This window comes from Falco naumanni, chromosome 4 (assembly GCF_017639655.2).
Source record: "Falco naumanni isolate bFalNau1 chromosome 4, bFalNau1.pat, whole genome shotgun sequence".
NCBI lineage: Eukaryota > Metazoa > Chordata > Aves > Falconiformes > Falconidae > Falco > Falco naumanni.
The window spans coordinates 19378939-19391772 of NC_054057.1; positions in this window are offsets into that span (position 1 = coordinate 19378939).

A 12834-nucleotide genomic window follows, 5' to 3' on the forward strand; every position below is an offset into this window, starting at 1 on the left:
CTGTTTTATCTCTTGAAAATGTTTGAAACTAAGTTTCAAAATAAGAAAGAATTAGGCTTTATTTTGTCTTTTTTTCCCTTCCCCCCCCCTCCTTTCTTTTCCTTTTCAGTTGGAAGAAAAAATCACATGGCAATGGCAGTTTTTATCTCAGACCTGCTAGAATGGTTATTGTAACCAGAAGGGATGCAGGCATGCTGAGCAGTTGTCCCAGCTGCAGGGCTAGGGCATACTTGGGGAAAGTTTTCTCTAATTTGGTGCCTTGATTATGTTCCACTGTGTATAAAGCACCTAGGTTTTGGGGGAACTGGCACTTACTTACATGTGGAGTAGTTTAGGAGAGGCATTTTTTTGGCGCCTGACTCATTCACTATGTAACTATTTCATACAGAGTGGAAAGCAACTGCAGAAACTACTGAAAGATAATATCTGCATACATCAACCTATAATTTGGTGATTATGATAATTTAAAATTATTTTAAATCATTCAAATGTGTCCATGTAATGGGATAGATACCAAAGGGTGCTTTATGTAAAACCATTTGGTGAACTTGAAGGGGTGAGTTCCTTGCAAACATGGCCTGGCTGCAGGCAGTTGTGAGGTGGCCAGCTTTGATTTGGTTGTAGACCCGTAGAGGTCTACGTGCTGTTTGATATGTCCCTGGGGCACCACATCTGGATTTCAGCTGCTGCTCACTTGGCCTGGCTCTCCCATACTTTTATATCATGCCTGCAAGCCTTGTGCCAATGTCCCAGGTGCCCTGGGTTATGTCAGTTGGGTGCCCAGGCAAGGGCAACTGGTTTGAGCCACATCTGCCCACTGAGTCTTTGAAAACAATTGTCTTCAAATGCTGATGATCATTAGGGCTTGACAGCCTCCTTCTGTTTCTCACTCTGTGTTTATCTTGAGCAATGCAATGATAAAACATTTGTCTAAATTATTTTTAATAATGTTTGTGTACATGCAGAGTATAAACAACGGAGTGACACTACCTCTTTGAGGCAAGGATTCTGTCTGTGGGCAGAATGGCAAATAAGTAAGAAAAAGGCAAACTGGAAATTATTTGTTGTGCTATTTGTCCCAAACTGGTTTACAGTTGTAAATATGTAGATCTTATACACAAACCGCTGAAATTCTTTGTGTAGACATAGATCGATGTGAGGAAGAAGAAAAGCACTCAAGAAACTGAGCTTGGTAAACAGTTTCAGCAGATGTTCTTGAAGAACTGCTGAGACAGGCTTCATGCTCAGATCTGGGCTGCATCACAGGGATGCCAACGTACCCACCTGGGTGTTTGATGTGCTTGGATGTGCTGTTGAGGTGAGAAATAACAGAAACCAAAAGGAGAGAAGGTTATTTGTTTATCACAGGAAAAAGAAGCAAACTTTTATGAGATGTTGGCTCGAATGCTGAACTATCTTGATGATTTGGTAGTAAGACTTCAGGACAGGGACCGAGTTTCTCCTATTTTGTGTCTGCAGAGCCAGCCCTCATCTTAGTTCACAGATGATCTCAGTTACAAAGGCTATGTCCACTTAAAGAACATTGCAGGGTGAGATTTTTATTTGCATTTGTCCTTTTGCTGCTCTACATTGGAGATCAATCAACGATGAAAAGAAGGATCTGGTTTCCAGGATGGATTTACTTTTGATGAACTTCTGGTGTCAATAAGCAGGATCTTGCCCACCATGTTCAGTGTGGGCAAGGTCAACTCTCCATGTGGCACCTCTCTCTACATTGTCCTCAGTGATGTGTTTTACCCAATAAGGCAAGCTGCTACCTGCACACAGGAGGTGACACTCTCCTTCTGATCTGATCCATCTACAATGGAAAGAGGTTATATACCAGTATGTGCCAGGGGCAACTGGATGGGAAGCAGGTCTGCAGAGAGGGACCATGGGCTCCTGCTGGATAACAAACTGGGCATGAGTCAGTAATGCACCCTTGCAGCAAAGGCGGCCAGCAGCATCCAGGGATGGATTAGGAGTGTGGCCAGAAGGTCGAGGGAGGTGATCCTTTCCCTCTAGTCAGCACTGATGAGGTCACAGCTGGAGTTCTGGGTCCAGTTCTGGGGTCCCCAGTACAAGAGAGGCATGGACATACTAGAGTCTAGCAAAGGGCCACAAGGACAATGAGGGGACTGTAGCACCTCACAGGTGAGGAGAAGCTGAGAGAGCTGGGACTATGCCTACTGGAGAAAAGTAGGATTGAGAGTTTTCATTGACGTGTATAAATGACAGGAGGGAATGAAGGAGATGGAGCCAGGCTCTTTCCACTGGTGCCCAGTGACAGGACCAGAGGCTGTGAGCACACACAGAAACACAGGAGGCTCCCTCTGAACATCAGAAAATACTCCTTTACTACAGGTGTGACCAAGCACTGGCACAGGTTGACCAGAGGTTATAGAGTCTCCGTCCTTGGAGACAGTCAAAACCCAACTGGATGTGATTCTGGGCAACCTGGTCTAGGTGACGCTGCTTGAGCTGCAGGGGCAGGTGTTGTCATCTCAAGGGGCCCCTGCCAGCCTCAGTGGTTCTGTGACTCCGTGATGTGGTCATGTTTCATACTCTGTAGCTCTGAAGTGGAATTCTTACGTTCTTACAAAAAACTGCTTAGTGTCGCCTGGTAGCTAAAAACTAAACAAAAAGTGTTGCTTTCCTCTTTAGGTACATAGTTATTGTTTTAAAAATATTACTGATATTATTTATTAGAAATGTGATTTTTGAAACTGAAATGAATGGGTTCAATGACTATGCATTTGAAGTTTAAATAGTTGGCTGTACTATGCCTTGCCACAAAATCCTGCTCTTCTGGAGAGGATAATCTTCCAACACCATCCCCAGTGCTCTTCAGATTCTTCCCTACTACCCTTGTCTTTAACTTCAGAGACTGCTTTGCATGCAGCACAGAAAAAGATGTATCTGGTGGGTGCTGCCTCATTACCAGCATGGACGTGCACATCCCATTGAGTGGAGAGCAGGTCTTCCCACAGAAGGTTCATTGACTCCCACAAGTTTAGCCTCAGAGACTAAATGCCAAAGAAGTTGTTCATACCTGAAAGGGCTCGATTATCACCAGTTCTGGATGTATTTGTCTCATATTCATTGTCCAAAAATCTCCAGCAATTCTTGAAAATGAGTTTGTTGCATCTTCTAAATCTGAGGGTGGTTTTAAAACATAAAAAGCTTCGCTGTGAAACACTAATCTAGCCTTTTGCTATGGACACACTTGTGATCTACAACTCTGAACCATGAAGAATGGTCATATGTTTTTTGACTCCTTGTATGATAGCCACAATCACCGATCGTTATTAATGGTTGAGCATGGCATACAGTAAAAGCATGAAAAGTGAACCCAGAGGGAAGTCAACCATTAACTTCAGAAGCAAAAAAGCTTTTGAAGTTGGAAATTTGCTAGCTATGGAAGCTTCATCAACTCCTTATTATTTACAGTTTGCTCTCCAAATGCGATGCCGGTAAAAGGACAGAACAGCTGGAAAGTGTGATTTTTCTTGCCAGATCCATGGACCCCTGATTACAAACACATGACTGTATGGCATACAAAAGTGCCAGGGTTAGCGAGTATCCTACACTGAAGGTGTATCACCAGTTGTACAGGTCTGTGAGATGATAACACTTGCAAGTAACTAGCACTACAGCAAAATTCAAAAAGCCAACCTCAGTAGCTTATTTTGCGCAGAAAGGAAATACCACATCACATTCTTCCTTCTATTATTACAAATAAATTGTTTTAATGTTGCAAAATAAAATGTATGATGCATGTGGATCTGTGTGTATATACACACACTACATGTACATACAGATAAATACATATAAATATGTATATGCACATGGACACACCTGCATATATTTCTATGGTACCAGTACATACAGAAGGCTATAGTCAGACTCTTTAAATAGCATAAATACAGGACAGGACTTGGCCCAAACTGTCCTGCCTGTGTGAAAGAAATACTGTAGAATATATTAAAGCAATAATGGATAAAAAAGAAACTCAATAAGTGAAATCCCAGGAATTGTGGCATCGCTTTTCAGAAAGTGCAGAATTAAGACCTGTTAGCTAGCCATCCTTTTTTAATATATAAAGTCAAAGCCCATACAATTCAGACTACATTGTTTTGATATTCACCTTTCAAAATTCAAACAAGTAATAATAATAAAATAATAATTTGCTGTGTGACGTGATAAGAAATACTGTGTTACTGTTTTTTGTTGCTTCAAGGTGAGCAGTGCTGGCTGTCCAGCATCCACACTGCCGTACCAGCAAAAGCCACACAGAAGTGTGTGGTTACAAAGAATGCACTGCAATATTTTTGCAACTGATCTGCTGGACAGAAGGATATATATTTTTCAGTAATTTCATATGTCTTGGTGAATAACAGCTGTTACAGATTTACACACACTCCATTAACTATAAATTTTGTATTTTGAAAGCAGACAAGTTTCTGCTTAATTTTCCCTCTGAATCTTTTACCATTCAGATACATTCTTCTTAAAACTTAATGTCATTATGTCATTTTCACTCTTAGGTTACAGATTGATTTTCTGACCTTCAACTGTACTGAAGTTACAATTGGTATTGCATTTGCCTAGAACTGAACTGGAATCATCCATGCCTAAAGTTATCTCCAAAAAAATACATATTAACATTCCTAGTTAATAAAGCCGTTGTAATGAGTTGGTGCTTAATTCAACAGGAGTTTTAACAATAGCATGAAGTTCCTTTTTAGGTGCTGTTTGGTCAAAGAAAAAAGGCAGCAGTAGAGCTGCCTCTTTAGGGTACAAATAAATGTAGCAAAATCACTGACAAACAAATAGGAAAGAAAAAAGGCATTAAGAGTCTTTTGAGTGAATCAGATATGGAAAATCCTACTTTTATCTCCCCTTGTCGGTAGTCACTACCCTCCATCCTTCTAGTCTCCCCCAACATTCAGCAAGTGCCAGATCAATGTTAGCCAAAGGATTTTTCCACTTACATCTATTCTAGCCGACAGAGATGACAACAGCCCGTTATCTCTGTTACCGCAGCTCTGAGGAGCCTTGGTCAGGGATCCTGTGGTGCTTGGGGGGAGACAAAACGTAGAGGCAGCCTCTGGGTCTGCCTCGGAGCAGCTGCAGCCTAAATATGTGTCACGTACCTTACTCTGCAGACAGCTGCAGAGAGCAGGTCACACTCCTGCTCCTGTGCCCAGCCCCCGCAGCCAGCACCAGTGCCCTAGGCCATGGGGTGCAATGGGGTGCGATGGGGTGCAGTGGGGCACCTGCCTGAATGCTGATTTCTCACTCCTAAAGTAGCACTGGTGCTGCTGGTGTTACCTTCAAGGTAGTATTTGAGTTAAACTATCATTGTAGCATCAGGGGCAGCTGAGAAGGATCAAGGTGAATTGATACCGTGCATTACACGAAGCTCGATGTGCGAGTGTGGGTAATCCGAGGTACACATTGTTAACCAGTACCTGTGTTTCCTCATTGGCATCCATGTTGATATTTCAAGGAAAATAAGCTGCCAGCACGCCCAAGCTCTGCTGGTGGTTGTTGTTGTTGTTGTTGTTGGGGGGTGGGTGGGGGGGGTGTTGAGTTCTGGTGGTGCTTTCTGAGTTGTTCTCATTTTTTATTTTGTCGTTTATATTGCCGCATCCTCAAAAAATGTATACAAAGACAAAACACCCTCCCCTCCGTATGCACATCCCCGTACTTACTCACGCATCTATTTAATGTAAATAGAGTAGGTAGGGAGATTGCTGTGAGGGAGAATGTTGTGTTTCAAAATCATTGGAGACAGCAAAGTTATGCTCCCTCTCTTTAATAATAACAAACCAGTGCTTATAACTCTTATCGAGCAGTCTGCGCTGCGTCTGCATCCTTTCACTAATTTCAACAAACTGTCCTGAGGAGTGGGAAGATTAGCTTGGGGTTGTTTATTCCCAGTGGAGTTATGGCCATGTTCTCCTCGAGTGAGAGAGAGGAAAATAAAATCTTGTTTGTATCTCTCTCATCTGCCCTGTGTTCCTGCAGCGGGAGAGAATAACACCGAGGGATTTGGGATGCAAGCAGATGCGGGGCGCTTCCCTGTGGTGCTCCCAAGGGATTTGGGATGCAAGCAGATGCGAGGCGCTTCCCTGCAGCACTTCCAAGGGATTTGGGATGCAAGCAGATGCGGGGCGCTTCCCTGTGGCGCTTCCCTGTTAGGGGGCTTTGCTGCCTTTCGGGCTGGCTCCTGTACCCCACCGGGCACAGCTGAGGGCGAGCAGGTCCTGCTTCAGAGCAACCCACACCCGCCTCTGCAGCTAAAACTGTTTTCCTCTTGCTAGAAGGGATTAATTGATGAGGACAACTCTGCTGCTCGCACGCGTGTTGCTGGCTTGCTTACAGCAGCCCTACTCTGAGCTCCGACTCCGTTTCTCACTCATGTAGGGAGGCAAGAGAAATACTGTGGCAACCCAGTCCTGGATGCAAAATTGCTTCGTGCTCTGCAGCCGGAGAAACTGCAGGATGAGGAATGTTATGGTGACCGAGCAATCACTTCATTAAACATCCCACAAACCCCCTCGGCACCCTGTGTTAAGTACGTGGCAGTTAATGCCTGTAATTAATGCGTGGGCATTAATTGCACGATGGACGTTAACAGAAGAGAACCTCTGTTTTTCTTCTTTTTTTGCTTTTAGGCTCAAAAATTTACTATTTCCTGTGTTCCATAGATACCAATTTAGACCTCAGAGCCTGGATGTTCGTTGTGGGGTTTCCAGCAGGGGAGGAAGTAAAGGATATTGTGTGTGAGCGTTAGGAGGGAGTAGTAGACTTCTACTTTTTTTGTTTTGTTTGATATCTGAACTAAGAAACCAGAAGGAAAAACTGTTCAGGGATAGCTTTGACTTAAATAAAAAGGAGCTATTTTTCTTTGTGGGTACTCTCTCACTTTCTCTGTCTCTCTCTTTCTGCGTGCTTATGCATGTGTGTGTGCATGCACATGCATAAATATACATATTTTGGGTTAAATTGCATGAAAAAGTGTGTTCCATTTTAAAACAAAATAGTATTTTGAATTGAAACCCAACTTTTTTAAAGCCTAAAAATCCTTTCTAAAAATCTGTAATTTAGAAACTTTTACAGATATGTGGATACATTTTTTCTGACCTTATTTGCTAAATCCCATGAGGTTTTATTGATAATTTTGGTCAGTGTATAATTGCAGTTTCAGGAATCACATGTGTGTGAGAACTTTGCTAAGACCCAGTATGGACAGGATTGATAAGGATGTAGGGAATTCACAGCTGTCTTTTTCATGACAGGTCTATAGACTACATAGTGACGGATAAATTTGAATTTAATTTTCAAATCACGGGGGAGATTACACTGCAAAAGGAAATATTGAGGGGGGCAGTGCGGGGAAGCAATCTCAAGTTGAAAGCTACTAAAAAGAAAATAAGCAAATGGCTTTTTTGTTGCTACAACTGCTTGCACGCATTTTTCTCTGTGTGCAGCCTTGGTTTCTAGTCCTGCATTGGGTGCAGTACACAGTAAACCAAACTTACTGCAAACTCAGCTATAGCCTTCCAACCAAGTTACACCAGATTTTTGCCAGTTTGTGCCTGGTGGTCTCATTTGGTCTCATACTTGACCCCATGGAAACTCTGCTGATGTGCGCACACTTGTATAAGCAAGGGGAGCTTTGGTACTTGCATCTGGAAGTTACAGCAGAAACTTTTGCACTTTTGAATCTTTTCCCTCTCTGGATTTTGCCAGCACAAAGTGGGAGGCTACAGGCCGCTGCAGACGGGCTCCACGTCTAAGCCCCTGGCCAGCAGCTCTCGCCACAGCCTGGGCAGGAACGAGGACCTGGGGCAGGAGCTGCAGAAATTTTGGGGATGTTTTTTTTTTCTTTTTTTTTTTTTTTCTTGTATTGCTGAGGGACTTTGTCTCGGCTGTGTTTATCTGCGGTGGAAGAGGAAGCTTGCAGGCAGCATGATGCATGGGCGGCGAGTGCCGGCATGATGTCATGGCAAAAGGGAACAGAGCCTGGCTGTGTCGCACTAGCTGGGGAGGGAGCTGCTGCGGCGCGGGGCGGCCACTTTATCAATTAGGTAACGTCTGAGGGAGATTGGGGGAGAATTTCATTACATTGTGTTGGGCTGTGCCGTTGATGTGTTACCAAACATCTGCGAGGGACTTTGCAGCTTCTCGGGGAGCGCAGGCTCAAGCTGAATCACGCCACCACAACCGAGCAGAAGGAAGGGGCGGGGAAGGGGGAGACTGATAACTTCCCTCCAAAAAAAACTCCAGGAGGACTTTGCCCTTGGTGGACTTCCCATCAAGATCTGCGGGAGACACTGCTTTGTGCATTGTGTAATGGAAGCAGTGGGATGAAGCGTTGTTTACCTGTGCCCAGCTACCCCGGGCTGGCGGTGGATGACTGCTAGTCTTGTTGAGCTGACATCTTTGGGAAGCCCGCTAAGACCCTTTGTAAAGTCTTGGGAACTTTTTCCCCCCACTCTTCTCTTTTGGGAAAGATTAAAAAGCAAATAGCTGTGCGGGGAACAACATGGAAACACTGCTGCCAGCCTTCCCTTTGTAAGTGGAAAGTTAGTGGTTTGAAAGCAAACATATTGCAGAGGGCCGGTTCAACACTGTTCTCTCTCCTATGAGCATCTCAGAATCAGAGCCATAAATAAATGAGCTAGTTCTCCCAGTACTCCCATCAGGAAGGTACGTGAGAAGTCCTCCGGTCGCTTTCCAAGATGGCATGCATCTCAGGGACACTGCAGCCACCATGGGCCACCTCACTGGGAGAAAGTGCCAGGTGTCCACTCACTGACGAGCAAGCCCTATAGATGCTTCTAGCAAGGGATGCTTCAAAATCATAGCTGATTTTGCTAATCTAACCTCAGGGGACGCAGCAGAGGAGCAGAGGTCACCCCTGTGGTTCCCGATCCCAGTGAGCGCTGGGACCGCCAGGCTCCCTGCCACATGCATTGAGTCCTGGCTGTGTTAAACGATGCTTCACAAACCCATGTGAAGCCATGTGCCTCCACCCAAGAAGCTAGAAAATTTTATTCCTTACATTTTCTTCCTACCAGGACAAGGAGGACATGTTTTCCCTCCTCCTGAGCACCAGCAAGCGCCCAGGCGAGGAGGAGCAGCGTGCCTGGGGGGGTCCTGCGCCCACTGAAACTCAGCATAAATCAGGATTAGTGCTGCGGCATCTGGGGAGCTGCACCAGCAGCGAGCCGAGGCGAGAGGGAAATCAGGCCCCACGGAGCAGGCTCCCCAAGTGACATGTTTATTCCTGCCAAGCTCCCATCTTTTATCCCCTAAACAGAGCAGCCTGGTAAGCCCCTCTAAGTCTCTGGTATGCTAAACTGATACGGGAGCCTGACTCTCACCCTGCTGGAAGGAGACGTGGCGGAAAGGGACTGGTGCTACGTATTTCGGCATCGTTAGCCAAGGCCATCACCTCGGGCAAGCACCCTAAGGTGCCCTGCCATGGGGTCAGCTCTTTTTTTGGCCCCAGTCACAGCCTGCAACCTGCTGATGGGGAGGGGAGGAAGGACGGGAGGACGATGGGAAACTGCTGAGCAGAGAAAATGCAGCCCTCCTTGTCCTCTCTCCTCCCGGGCTCCTTGCCTGGGAGCAATTGATTTAGGAGCTTTTCTTAAGTAAAAATTTCATCATGAAAGAGCTTTCTTCAGAGAGCCACTGAGAAATTGTCTTGCCCCCTCTCTCTTATTTATGTATATATATATGTATGTTTGTATATAAGAGGACGCAGCTTTCCTGACCCAGGTGGCAGGTACTTGAACTAAGCAGTTTATTTGCTGTCCTTGCCTGAAAACAACGTGCAGCTGTAGGGCTTAAGGTGGCACAAAAAATGACCAAAGCATCATTGACAAATGTCTGAAAATTCCTCGTGATGGATGACGAGGGATAATAACCTTGACCTTTCCTCCAAGACTGGGAGGAGCGTTTTGGAGACAGCAAGTAGGTTTCCTATGGTTTTGCCATTCAAGTTTCTGTAAAAATCAAGTAAATCCACAGCCTAAAGGCTACCCTTAAAATCCATGGTGTTACCGAGATAGGGTTTGGGTAGCTTCTGAATCCGCACTCATCTTCTTATATTTTACGCACAGGGCTTAAGGGCTGTGTCCTGAGCATTGCTCTGATGAGAAGATGCCTGAGCGGGGGGCCCTTTTCGAGCACCCAGACGTCCCACCAAGGTACTGAAGGACTCAACGTGCCCTCCCGTGGAAAGTTTCATAGGGTCAAGGCCTCAATGCTCTGTGTTGCAATATTGTATTTAAAATATATGTCTAAAAATCCCTTAGAAAAAGTGAATTCTATTTGAAAAGAACATGTCAAACATGGAACTGGGTTCACGTCTACAAAACATGAATACATTCAAGCTTCTTACAGTGATTATGGAGGTCTTGCCACACATAGAAAGCTACCCACTGGGACATTGGTGGAGACACTCAACATCCAAAATCGTAATAACTAGTTATAGGGACCCCACCCTGAACTAGACCTAGTAGACCTTACTGGAAAAATAGGCATTTTCATCAGAAAAAATCCCCATTTAGAATGTGTGAAAAATGGGTGGGTTTCCCTTTGGCCCCTCAGGGAAATTAAGATAATTTAGACTGTGGAGAGTTCTTGTTTTCCTTACCTTCTTGTGGTTTTCCAGCATTAGCCTAGCAAACAAAAGCAAAGAAGAAAAAAAAACTTTTTCCCTATTTCATTTTATTCTGTTACTTTTCTTGATTGGAAGAAGCCTAAAGGTATTAATTCTGATTCCTTGAAGAGAAAACACCTTAACTGTTCAAAGAAGATGTTTAAACTGGAAATGTTAGTCTCTTTGTTAAAACATTAAAATAAAAATTTGTGTAATTATCTGCTTTTCTAGATAAAAAGAAAATAACCAGAGCAAAAACCTGCAGAAAGGCCAGCGTGCCATAAATACTGTGGAATTAACATCTTTGAAAATACCAGTAATTTCAGAGCTTTTGGAAGATGAACTGTTTAACTGAACAAAGAACATTTCCTGAAAGAATTCATTGTCACTTAAGCCAGATGTGTCAGGAAAGCATGCCATTGAGAATGGCTCACCTCCAAGGTCTGCGTACAAACCGCAGAAACCAAATGCACTACTTTGTCGGTAACTGCTAGTCGAAGACAGAATGGCAGTACCTAGTTTATCCAAATCATTCTGCCTCTGTAGATGACCATGTAAATGCATTCTGCTTTTTGAGAGAGTTCTAAGGAAGATGAGGATTAAATTCACAGGTAATGTCCACCAATAATACCTAACCTGCAGCTCTCCTAGGAATGAACTCTTAATGGCTCTTTACAAATGCCTTGATATTGATACCAAAAAGGCAGCTGGGACTAAAGCAGAGCACCCCCAAATAACAAGGAGGGATTTCCCAAAGCTCGGAGCCCTCCTTTCCCCTGCTTAGCACAGAAATAGCAGCGGTGGCTGCAGCCACCCCCCCACATAGCTTTTTGCCTGCTGGGGTGAGCACACACAGGTTTTGAGTGCACTTAGTGACTACTTATTTAGTGAGTATTTATTTAAAATGATCTGCTTTTGTAAACTTTCCTGGCAGTAAATTCATTATTTGAACTAATTGAGGAGATTAAACGTAAAAGGACTGTGATACAGCAATTCACTAATGAAGACTCATGTTAGGGGGAGAGTCTGATCTTCTTTCACGATGAAGTATCAACTCTGCAGGATATCAGCTCCTGCAAAACAAACCAAAAGGGACTGCGGAGCAGCTCACCCAGCCAGATGTTGGCTGGGGCCCCAGGGACCAGCAGGACCAGCGAGAGATGTGTTAGAGGGCAGTAGTAGCATTTGGAAATGCCAGTTCATGAGGTATCTCAGAAGAGATGGATGGTGGTCTGAAAGACCACCTGAAAACCATCCAGGAGTAGATGCCTATGACCCTGGCATGGCTGCATGAGCAGGGGAAGCAAGCAGAGGGGAGAACTGTAATGATTTTTGCCTCAGAGAATTGCCCTTTGTCCGTTGAATTCACAATCAGTATTGACATCTGGATTCAAATACTAGGTTCAAAACTTGGAATGAATGAAAGTGATGAAGATTTCTAAAGCTGTAGAAAGAAAAAAAAAATCATAAAGCAGGGAAATTGGGGGATTTGTACATTTTTCCAAGTGACGGACCAAAAGTCTCTTTGCTTCACAATAAATTTGGTTCCATTTGACTCTTCCCTCTCCGAAGAGCCCTGTTAGTAAAACACAATCAGTGTGACTTTCCCTCTCTCTGCCCTCCTGGAGCCTGCATTTCCTGGTGAAGTGTTCCACTTGCAGGATTCTCATGTTCCACAGCAAACTATTATATTTGTGCTTTTCTTGAACACCACAGGAGCCATGTGGAATCCAGAAATGCTGCGCGCCGTAACACAGCTGAACCACACAAGAGTTTGCAGAGTCTGGATCACAATTAGCTGTGCTCTTGGTTTAAGAATCATTAATACAGACACCTCAGACTAAATGTTTCTTCATCTTATTGCACAACAATTAATGTTGCACACACATAAAGAAAGAAAGAGATACAAGAGTAGTTGACAAACAGTCCCACTACAAGGGAAGAGCTTGCCCAAGCCCAGAAAGCTTCCCAGCACTGCTTTCTTGACACAATTGCTCCTTCTCTCAACCTGGTGCTACTCATTAGGAAGAGCATACAGATTCCCCAGTGACTGGGGACGAGAACTGTGAGTCAGGAGATACCCAAATGCCACACCGCACCCCTGGTGCAGCTGACCCAGGAGAGAGAGCATCTGTTCCAGGTGTCTGATT